The sequence below is a fragment of the Gordionus sp. m RMFG-2023 genome, chromosome 3 (genome assembly GCF_954871325.1).
Source record: "Gordionus sp. m RMFG-2023 chromosome 3, tfGorSpeb1-WG-v2, whole genome shotgun sequence".
In the NCBI taxonomy this organism is placed as follows: Eukaryota; Metazoa; Nematomorpha; class Gordioida; order Chordodea; family Parachordodidae; genus Gordionus; species Gordionus sp. m RMFG-2023.
In genome coordinates, this window is record NC_088777.1 from 1,346,937 (window position 1) to 1,359,626 (window position 12,690).

The 12,690-nt window shown below is 25.4% G+C and overlaps 1 non-coding gene across 1 annotated transcript; it reads right to left on the reverse strand.

Annotated features, from left to right (window-relative positions):
- Nucleotides 1–5,150: 5,150 nt before the first annotated feature.
- On the reverse strand, nucleotides 5,151–5,269 carry LOC135927713 (5S ribosomal RNA). Its single transcript, XR_010572160.1, has one exon. It is a non-coding gene; the product is annotated as a 5S ribosomal RNA (ribosomal RNA).
- Between the last annotated feature and the right edge of the window lie 7,421 nt (nucleotides 5,270–12,690).

Below are 12,690 nucleotides of genomic sequence, written 5' to 3' on the forward strand. Positions count from 1 at the left end.
TTACTATGGGAAGTCAAAAATAAATTCCCAAATCAAATATATTATATGTATATACGCTAAATATAATTAAAATATTAAATATTTACCTGATTTTTTATTATTAAAAAATTATATTAGCTCTTTTAAATTTTTAAATCAATATATTTAAATGCATAACCAATCAAAAAAGATCGTTTTTTTTGAATATATCTATTTTTACGATAAATTAATTTTTTATTGGTTGAAACTTGAAAAGTTCTCATCCGTTATAAAATTTGAAAAAAAAAATAATTATTATTTTATTTTACGAACAAAAATATTCAGCTCAGAGGTCAGCGTGACGAAGCGTGGATATTTTAAGTGGTTAATTGGTCCAGCCCTTAGTTATTGTTTAGCAGTCTGGTAAAATAATGATAAACAAATTTGGGCTTTTTGGGATTTATCGGGGCCACACCGCCAAACTCTTATTCATTTAACATCACTCTACCCCATTTCCATCATCCTTTTCCTGAATTCATATTATGTTTGGGAAATCCTACAATGAATTTTTCAAAAATATGGTTTCTTACAAATCCCGTTGGTAAAGATGCTAATGTATCTTTATGACAGAACGAATAATCGGGACTTGGGATAAATTTGTCCGTTTTCCAGGCTTCCTTTCGACAACGCATTTTATGACAATTGGACTATTCGACAAAGTAATTGGAACAAAATTAATATTGATTGATATATAATCAGGGTTTTTCTTTTAAAAGAAAGGGTGTATTAAAAATAAACCATATTGTAATCCGCTCTGTAATTTTTTCCGTAATACGAATGGCAATACTGATCGGGTACGTAGGCGTAAATGTAGTGATAATACGTGGAATCTATCTTGTATAAATTAGTTTTTGAGATTGACTTTTTAAGGCAGCCACCATTTTTTCTAAATAAATTATAAATATAGTAAAGTACAAATTAACTATAAACAGCTTGATATGAAAGCAAATATGAAGGGAGGTTTAGTCATGAAGCAATGAAGCAAAAATGTAAAATCCAAGAGGCTGAAAGACAAGACCACCACCCCCTCTCCCCTCATTCTCTTTATGTAATTTTTTTAAGTTTATCTGACATTTTACTGTATTTTCAAAAATTTTATAAATACAAGAACAAGCAAGATGATTCACAACAGTAGGAGCAAAATAGACACTATCTTAACTCACTAATCCATATGAAGCTGTGCTATTAAAAGCAAATAAACCAATATAAAAATACGATGTAATTTGTGATAAAGAATAATTTCTTATTATGATCAACATTTTTCCATTCATTTATAATAAATAATTAAAGCCAAAGCATATCTATTTAATGTAAGGGGTAAAGGGTAGTATCCTGCAGAAAATCAATAAGAAATAAACACAGCTCCTGACCCAAAATATATTAATGTTATGTTTACTTCCTATTTTTTTAAATTTTTTTTGCTTAGTTCACAATTATAAAAAATTCAAAGTAACAGGAAAATTTTTAAAATAAAATTAAATGGAAAATATTTCTATTCATTTTCATATCATATTTTTTTTAAATAAATAAAATAGATAAAAATAATTATATTATCAAAGTTATTGGTTGAATATTCCAGATTAATTGCAAAATATTTGAAGTTTAAGATATCTTAGCTATACATTCTTTCTTTCTTTCTTTCTTTCTTTCTTTCTTTCTTTCTTTCTTTCTTTCTTTCTTTCTTTCTTTCTTTCTTTCTTTCTTTCTTTCTTTCTTTCTTTCTTTCTTTCTTTCTTTCTTTCTATTATAAGGAAGAAAAAAATTAGTTTGCTTTTCAGTAAAATTTTATAACCGTAAATTGTATCGGATGTAGAGAGAACTGCACTCCGACCATTGAAAATATTCCAATGATTTTAGATTGTATCCCATGATACCTCTCTCTTTAAGGTTTTGTCTACATGTAAATATCTGCTGTTCCTCCACTATATTGGTGCCAAATCCCGGATCGTGGTAGGCGCCTAATCTATAGATAATTTTTTTTCAAAAAAAATAATATATTTTTCTTTCTTGTTGTAATGTTTTGTAACGTTTTGATTATAATTTAAAAAAAATATGATAAAAAGTAAAGGAATAAAAACCATAAATATAATAGCGTGTCATTTTATCATACGTATTATTAGAACCAAGCGGGATAAGGAAGTGTTTCAAAAGAAACCCTTGTAATTCCCTCTTCCGTTACTTATTTTAAAAAAGACTGTGAGTGAATAAAAAATAGTCGCTACACAGAACCCTATAAACTCGCGGCCATTACCTTGTTCATTAAAATATTGGCGTCAAAGGGAAGTGGTAAACGTTGGTGGATGTTCATAAGTTTTTTAAATGTAACTTTTACTAGAACTCCATAATTTTTTTTAAAAAAATTAGCTTTTTAGTACCACTAAATATATAAAATAGCGAATATCCGGCATAAAATGATATCTAGATACAGATACATGCTATAAAATATATTTAGAAACAGATATCCAAACATTTTTTAAAATTTAATTTGATTTCGTACATGTTGTATTCCATATCAAATCAACTGAAGATTCAACCCTACCCTCTTCGATTTTTCTTTAAAAAATTTGTATGTAGTAGTAGTATATGTTAGCGTCAATGTTTTTTTTTCCGGGAATGTGTTATTTTTTCAACTTTGAGCGCGTTTTTTTTAATTTAAAATTTTTGATTTTACCGGAAATGCATTATATTATATTTGGAATACCTATCCTGTAAATTTCAGACAATTTTGCCACGAACATTTGAACTTTATATAATTTATATTAGTTTTTACAAGGTTTTTTTTATATAAATTATAAATGGCTCAAAGGTTAACCGCAAAACTATCTACAATTCACAAGATAGGTCTTCTAAACATGCTGGAATCCATTTCCGGTAAAATCAGATTTTTAGATTTAAAATAAAAACGCGCTCAACAAATGATTTAAAGTTGTAAAAAATAACATATTGCTATTAACATAGTAAAAAAATATATAATTTTAATTCCCAACTCAGCTCACTTCGTGAGATATGGCCATCCTTAGAAACGCGAAAATTCCAAAATACTAATTTTAAATATCTCAAAAGATAATTAAGCTGAAAACATAATTTTAATTTTTGTGATATAAAATTTATTCTATTAAATAGGTTTATCACCAAAAACCGGAAAATAGCTATAATGTAAAAATTGCTCTTTTTTTACTACTTTCAATTTTTTCTTACATATGGACATTAAAGTACCTTAAATTGTGCAAAAACCTAGGCTGGGACAAACAATGGTCCAGAAGTTTTTGCACCTTAAATATTGGTCACATGGCTAAAATGATTCATAAATATCATTTATATTAAACAAATACATATAGTAATTTTTTAAAATTTTTAAAAAAGAAAACTTAAAATTTAGAACATATAAAAAAAATAGGTTAGTGTAGGTTAGTGTACAATGAAGATCTCTGGGTTAGGCCTAATATGTTTATAAGTTCGGACCGGTGGTATTGTAAAAGCAATACCATCTAAATTCAATACCGTATTGATAATTTATGACCGAACCTCAACTTTTACGAATAAAATCTAAAATTAATGAATCAAATCGGTACATTTAAATTTATAATTATAATTTTTTATCAAGCAATAACAAATGAATATCTCTAACAATAAAAGAATACTAAGTAACAGAAAAATATCCTTTGCTGCCAATACTTAGTGACAGGAAATATCCTTCCTTTACTGCTTTAAAATATCACAAATTATTTAATTCGAATTGGTACATTTAAATTTATAATTATATTTATATCAAGCAATAACAAATAAATATCTAACAATAAAAGAATACTAAGTAACAGAAAAATATCCTTTGCTGCCAATACTTAGTGACAGGAAATATCCTTCCTTTACTGCTTTAAAATATCACAAATTATTTAATTCGAATTGGTACATTTAAATTTATAATTTTATATCAAGCAAGAACAGATAAATATCAAAAATATCCTTTACTGCTATTACTTAATAAGAGGAAAATCAGGCTTAAATTTTAAATAAAATAAATATATTTGTGTATAATTCAATATTTTTAATCTTCAAAAGAGCAAGGGAACTTTGAAGATTTTTAAATTTTGAGCAAATGCTGATTTTATTACATATTTTTCTCGAGGGTGTTGAAAAAAATACAATATTGAAATCATTTAGGATTTTTTTCTTTGCGATTTTTCTGTAATCTTTACATGGACAAATTATATGTGCCAACAGCCCCTTTTTTTTACTCTTTAAAATTTCTGGCATTTGAAGCCACGCCTGCCAATCAAGTTTAAATTGTGTGATATGGGGTTGATTTTTTTTCTATTTCTTTTTTATCAGTATCACTAATATTATATATAATATATTAACAGGGGGTGTCCCCAGCTTTTAACAAAACGGGGGGGGGGGTGCTAAACGTTGTTTACACTATTTTTTGTATAAACATTATGGGCAGCTCCGATCCCTTACTTTCCTTTGGCGCGCTTTTTTTCCAGCCTTTGGACTCGAGTTTGTCCCAAGATTTATATCTTTATACTATAATTAACTAGACAAATATGTATTCGCAAATAAAAATATTATCTAAGACAAATATCGAATCTAACCTCAAATGAATAAAAAAAAATATTATTTATAACTTCAAACTAAAAGCTTAAAATTTTTATCTTGTAGGTTCTCTTATCAATTGCTAATTTTTAAAAAAATGATGCATATTTTTGAAAACTGGGATGCCTTAGCGTTAGTTAGTACCCAGAAAACCTAGCAGACTACGCCCCCCCCCGGGGTTTTCATCTTGATATGGTCCAAACAAAATTTAGGTGTTATTATCACGAGAACCCATTAAACAATATTATCTAATATTGTCATCAAAAAATTTAATTCAACTGAACGAGCTTTTCAGTTATACATCAGAACCCAATAAATTTTATTTTCTAAAACAAAATATACAAATTAATCATTTTAAAATATAAATTATTCAATTTAGGGAACTTGTAGTCTCACTTCCGTTTTTATAGGATAATATAATTAGGAATTTATATAAATTAAAAATAATAAAATATTTTAAAAAAAAAACAGATAAAAAATTAATATAATGTATAAATATATAAAAAATAATTTAAAAAAAATATATATATTAAATAAAAAGATTACGACACCTGGGATTCCCAGGCGGTCACCCATCCAAGTACTAACCAGGCTCAACGTTGCTTAACTTCGGTGTTCGAAAGGGAACCGGTGCTTTCAACGTGATATGGTCGTAATCGAAAATTAAATGATTAAATATGCTTATTTATATAAATAATATACATTTTTTTCGTAATGAATTAATCTTTTATCTAAATATTACTAAAATAAAATGTGAATTATTTATAAAATAGCATATAATAATTATATTATAATAAAATTCGAAAACCATACAAAAAAATACGTACGTGATAATTAAAATTAAAAAATTTTATAGAACCATGAATTGACACATCTGCTGTATTCTTTAGAATAGCCAGATAGTGCTGATAGCTTTTTCTCTATAGATTTACAAAGGTCTCATGTTCAAAATTGCCGATCGTGATTGGGATGGATGACCATATGCGAAGTGAGTATTTATGTTTTATTCAATCATTGGTTTTATTTTGCAGATTTAAATATGCAAGTATAATCTCAAGGTAAGGCTTTTCCCTCAGGGTATCAATCAACCTCAATCCAATTTATATTATTTTTATGTAATATGTTTGATTGGATTTCAATTCTACAAAACTGAACATTAAAATACCATAGAGTTTACCTATTCATTTTGTTGAATAACTTATACAATTCACCCATCGTGCATATAGTACAAAATTAGCAATGGAATTATATTAAAAATATAAGAATAATAGGACATACTACAAATTTAATCTAATGTTTAATGGCCTAAGTTTTTTTAAAAAATTCCGGTATCATTCATATAGAGGCAGTAGTTTTTGTCTCTATCGCGCAAATTATTCTTCCTCATAGTTAATTTTTCTCAACTTCTTAATATGCTCCTTAAATTAGTTGTTAACCTTTTTAAATCTGTCCTTCGTTTTCTATATTCTACTATCAAAAAATATTAAGATGTCGTTAATAGTTGCCCAAACTTTTATGCCATCTATGAGATTTTTATTGAATTCAAAATCTTTAGTTTGATTGCAAAGATCACACCCAAACTTTAAGCGTAGATGAGTTGAATTCATAGCTAAACAAGTTGTTTAAAAATATTAGTATAATCTGAAGTTGTTCAATAAACACGCTAGATCTAAAAGTTTCAAAATTACAAAAAACAATCTTATTTTTCTTTAAATTTGATCAAATCCGATAAATGATATTGAACTTGAGGTGCATTTACATGAAATGGAAGTCATAAATATAAGTTAGAAAGTTATCATGATCAAAATAATGATTTTAAATTATAACAGATTGTTGTCTTCATCGTCACATTGAAAAACTATTTATCTTTGCAACTTTGTTTAACATTAATGGAACTCGTTTAAATAACGAATTTGAAAAATTGATACTTTAAAAAAAAATTAAACATTTTATTTTTAAAATCTTAAGTAAAATATATACAATATCATTTCTTGATTAGGATAAAAAACGAACTTTAAATGTTAATGCCAATTATATCTATTAATAGTTAAATATCATAAATGATATTCCATCTTGCATGTGACCCAGAATTTGATTGCATTTCTTAAGATATTATAATTTTTATAATAATTTATACATAAATGTCTAATGAATTGTACTTTATATTGAACGAGTAAAACTTTTTTTTTTATCAAAAATAAAATTTTACAATTATATTATATGCTAGTTAGTGTTGCTAAAAAGGACTCGGGTCGATTTTTGATAACTAAGATTATTCCTAAATTATATTATGCAAGCTTTAGATGGCATTTGCCAAATTTTCAGACTTATATAATATTATTAAGGCTAAGATATTAATTGGTCCACTTTTAAAAATCGACCCAGATCAGCTGTTTAATAAATTCAATTCCAGTAAATAGGGTTTCTCGTTGTTTTTTCAATGATTTTTAATCAAATCCTACTTTTAATTTATTTTTAATTTTATTATAAAAGGAATTGTAATTGTGTATTTATAATTACTTCAGTAAATCACAATTACATTTTAACTAGTAATTAATTAGCCTTGTTTAGAAAAAGGAATATGTAAATATAATTATAAAAATTTTAAAATTAATTACATTTTTAGAGTAATTAGGCCCATTCCTGTATAAATTTTACCTTTAATTATTAAATTAGAATTCTAAGTAGCATTTTTACAATATTTTTTAGGAAACAAAAAAATGAGGAATTTTTTTTTCCTGAGGATATTTTTCCCAGGGAATTTATTTCCTTACATTATTCTTCCGTTGGAACTATGCTGGCAATATTTGGGAAGCAAAATTGTATTTAAAAATAATCATTAATTCGACAAAATAATAACCCCCCAAAGACTGAAGACCCGAAAGTGAGCTTATATTTTTTCTCATAGAAAATCTCAATTCATATCTCTCAAAAATTAGAGCTTACCTTTGCTGGATGAACTCGATTCCTTACTAAAAACATGGTTTAGCTTTAAAAAATCTTCATATGAGCTTCTTTGAAGATCAAAAAAAATGAATTTTTTTTTAAATATCAAAAATATTATAAATTATGAAAGATTTTTTTATGTATAAAAGACACAAAGTATTTTGCTTATAAAAGTTTTAACAAAATAAATTTGGAATATTAAATATTATTTTCAATCAAAAATCTATATAGATCAAAATTTGAAGATGCATTCTCTTTAGGCCTCTGCAAGAACAAAAGATTTACTTATTAATTATTTTATTTTTAAAATAACATGTATTATATATATATAATTAACATATGATCCAAAAATTATGTCAAGTTTCATCAAAGAAACATTTAATAATTTATAAATTGAGAATTTAAATTAATTTAGGTTGGCCTATAGATAACCCTACAAAAATAAATTGCAGTTTAATTAATAGAAGTTGTACATATTAAATATGTAAAAAAAATAAAATGAATATTGTAACCTTTAAAATTTTATAACCTTAAATAAATTTAGTTTCGTACTTTTCTTTTTCTATATTCTAAAAACTTTAAATTAAATTCTTTAAGCTTAAAATAAATCTTAATTTTTATAAAATTCTTCTTTTGTATATATGTAAATAATTATATAAAGAATAATATATAATATAGAATTAAAATTGTAAAAGATATATAAAAATTATTAAAATTAAATATTATAGAATAAAAATTGTAAAAGATATATTAAAATTATTAAAATAAAATATTATATAATTACGACATAGTTATTTTATTTTTATTGTTTCTCACAGCCTCCAGTGTTTTATCAGTAAATAACTGGCGTTTAGTAAAAGTGTTAAAGATGGGAAAAAAAGTTTTTTTATATCCTCTTTTATTATAGTTAAGATGAAAAAGTTTTTTAATCCCCCTCTTTTGTTTATGTTAAAGATAAATAAAGTTTTTTTTAATACCCCTCCTTTGTGTTTACCATAAAATGAAAGTTATAAAAAAAGGTTTCTCCTTTTCCTTCTTTTGTTTTAAGTTAAACACAGTGAAAATAAAACATATGGCTTTTGTGTTTTCTCTCACTTTACTGGATTTCTTACTTTAGGAGTCCTCAGTAAGGGGATCCGAAAATATGAGTTAGACCGTTGGGTCCGGGAGACCACCCTGCATCCCCAGGATATATTTTGAGTTTCGGGAAGTTTAGGGGGGTAGGTTTTATCTCCAATTATGTACGATAAAACTAACACAACTCGGTTCCACAAAAACGTTCTTTTTTTTACTTTGCGCCAATTTAATTTTAATTTATAATTGCGCCTTTTATTTTCCCTATAAAAGGGACGAATTTTTTATAGTTTAGATATACTTTATTTTTCTTCTGTAAATTAATGTTGAATTCTTTATAGTTTAGATATATTATATTTTTCTTGTAAAAAAAATTTCTTGATATTAAGTAAACAATAAATTAAACAATAATGTCTATGACTCGTTCTCAAAACACTTCAAAAAGATTATATAACTTATGGTATTTTAGTAAGGCCTACTTCGTACCCTATTAATTATAACATAATGTTTAATTAATTGTTTCTATTTTGATAAAGAACAAAAAAAATATATAAAATTTGGCTGATCTCTTATAATATTTATTTAAAATATTAAAATATTTAAAACACACTGGTTTTTTATGATAGATTTATATTTATAATAAAGCAATATATCTATTCGCTAGATGGCGCGATGTGTTGAAAAGTTATATTTTTTATAATAAATTCTAAGGAAATATAAATGTCTGTCTTTAGAAACTTTTTCGGAGGTTAGTTATAATATTAAAAAGAGGTAATTGGTGTGTTGGTTAAAAAAAAATTATTGTTATATTAAAAATATAGTTTTAAATTAACTAGGGCAATCATAAAAAAGGTTGTGGGTTAAATATTGATCTCTTTAAAAAAATGGGGTTGTTTAACTTTGAGGGTGCCTGATTTATTTTATAATAATATGTATAATTTATGATGTGCTTCACCCCCACCCACCCATCCTCATATGGATGAGGCTTCCAAGGGCTTATTGAGCATAAATTTATAATCTTTTATTATAATATACATTAATCTATAATTTAAATGTTTATAAGGTCAGAATCCTTTTCCCCTCATAACTAATATTTATAAAAAATTAATTAGAAACAATATTCCAGCAAGTTCGACCTTCTTATCAAATTCATTTGGTACCGATCCTAATTTTTTTTTCGTTTAATGATCGTAAGTCGAGATCTACCTTATATATCCCTCGAAGCTAACTAATTGGCTTCAAAGCACAATCTTATTTCCAAGGAACTTTTCACCTTCTATTTTTCTTTTTTTTTCTTCTACCAATTTATATTATGTAAATTGACAACCTAATTATTTATAGTTATTGTTAATAAAAGATCGCCAATGGCTGAGCTGGGCAACGGCTCATCACTTTTTTGATTGGCAGGTCCAAGCGAAATTTCCGGGCCAAGTCGGGCAAAATTTGGGGATTTTATTTTGTAATATATATATATGATTATGATTTAGAATTTAGAATCCATTAGGTTTAGCGTTTTATAAAATTAAACAATCCCCAAGATTATAAATAGTTGTTTATTTTTGGTGTTCAACATTTTGGTTTAGGTCTTTAATTTTAAAATCTGATCATTCCTGGTGCAACCTAGGTAAAATATCGAAATCAAACCGAGCCAAGTCGGGTTCTGGCTCAGGCCTAAGCAAAACCAAATTCCCATTGATCCGAACTGTGCTTGAGAATTTTTTCCATTTTACAAACCTCTAACTGTTATATTATAATAGCTAAAACTTAATTAATAAGCTCTGTTTAATAAATATCATTTTTTTATGTTATATAAATCCATGAAATTGTTTATTATCCTTACATCTGAAGGCGATGAAACAATTTTATAGATTTATTTCTGAGAAAAAGAAGAAAAAGCACAAAATGAATATCCTATGACATTATATAGCAATATGAAATATCCAAGCCAATGTTCATTTTTTTACTTAAATGATAAGGATGTTGGGTTTATAAAATCGATTAAAACAAAAAGAAGGCATTTTATGAAATATTAAATAGGTTTAAAAAATAAATACTTAAATTTGTAAGAAATGGAAATATAAATAAGTTTGAATTATTAAATAAATTAAAATGGTAACCGGGGATAAGAGAGCGGTTTGAGGACACCTTACGTAATCTAATTGTTAAATTTTAAACTTAATTCCCTTGGTAATGCATTATATGACTATAAAATAATTTTAAAATTGAATTATTCAAATAAAAACCCCATCGCTTTTTTTTTTGAATGATGATTGATCTAAAAGGTTCAGTTATCAACATCCAAAATTTTGATAAAATTTATTGTTCAGAACTTCAGATATATAATAGCATACAAATTTATTATTATTGACAGAGGCAAAATGTTAGGTTAAAACTTAAAATAAGACAAAAACTAAAGTGTGATAATAACAGCTAGTTTAAATTTATTTAGCTTGACCTTTTTACAAATTCATTGATTGAACCTGTAAATCATAAAAATGGCATTCATAATCTATAGCTAGGCTAGTATCTGTTTCTAATTTATTAATATATAAACTACCTATTAAAAGTTTATTATGTTGATTCAAAAAATAAAATAAATATTTCAAATAAGCCATCTCGCGGATTTTTAATTATTTATTTTTTAAAAATATTATATTTTTTTATAAAAAAACTTGCGATTTTGATGAAGTATCTGCTTTAATAATATGTTCAGATGTCAGTGTTTTAACAAATTTCCTGTGCTAATGTCTACCAAAAAACTTATTTTACTAAAATTTTTCTGTGCCAAATTTTTTATATGAGAACCATTTAAGGTATTGTATAAGTTTTAAAAAATGTTTATCAAAATAAAATATTTAGCACTAGTTAATATAAATCAAAGAATATTATATGTGATGATATTTATATCTCACCCCCCCCCCCCCATGTGCTACTTTTATAATTTTTCTGTCATTTTAATTATATTTTATTTTAAAAATTTTTTTAAAAAAATTCATAATTTAAAATTGTTTTATAAATTATTTTAAAATTGTATTCTAAAAAAAGGTTAAAATTTTTTAATTATATTAAACTAGAAATAATTTTTTCTAATTATAAAATTAAAGCCATCTACAATTCTTCGTACCCAATAATAAAGCAACGGAGCTCTGGTATATTTTATTTTAATAACCATTTTTTTTAATGTGCCATTAAAATACTTTTATATTTTTTTAAAAATTTTTATATTATTTTAATTTATACATTTTTGAAAATATAATTATCATTTTATAAAATTTAAAATAAAAATTAAAGCCATTTACAATTCTCGTACCCAATAATAAAACTGACTAAGCTCTGGTATAATTATTTTATATTTTATTTGAAATTTAGTATTTATTTAACAAATTTCCATTTTTATCTCTTAAATTTTTATTGTATTTATAAAATATATTAATGCCAAATGAGACCGGACCTGTCAGTCCGGTCCCATGTAATTTTTTTTATTAAGCTACAAAAGTTTTTCCTGGAAATTTTGCTAGTATGGATATAACATGACCATTTTTATGCGGGTAATTGTTAAGAATATTTTTTTTTAAAGGTATTATAAGTAGTATAATAAAATTTTATCTTCTTTTATCGGTCTTCGGTCGGACCGGACCATAGGACCAAACCATGTTACAAAATAACAAAAGCCACCTCTATAAGCTGTAACCTCCTAATAATACGGTTAAAGAACTTTTATGGCTTTAAACATATCTTATATAGTAATACCAATTCAATGTGAATATTCTCGGTAAAGCGAGTGTCTGACTATATTGATCGATTTTAAATGTACATTTGTTTTAAAAAAATTTTGCGATCTTACGTATGTCCGAGTTCGTGTATAAATGTCGTTATCGATATGCGTCCAAAAAATTTCATGATAAATCCGTTTTTAGTTAAGTCACATACCGAAGGAGTATACGCTAATCCTATAAGAATTTAAAAAGATAAAAATTAGAGATCTGAAATATGCTGGTTTTAGCCTATTGACTTTGGTAGAAAAAAAAATTACCCGTTTATTGGTTTTAAAATGTTGTA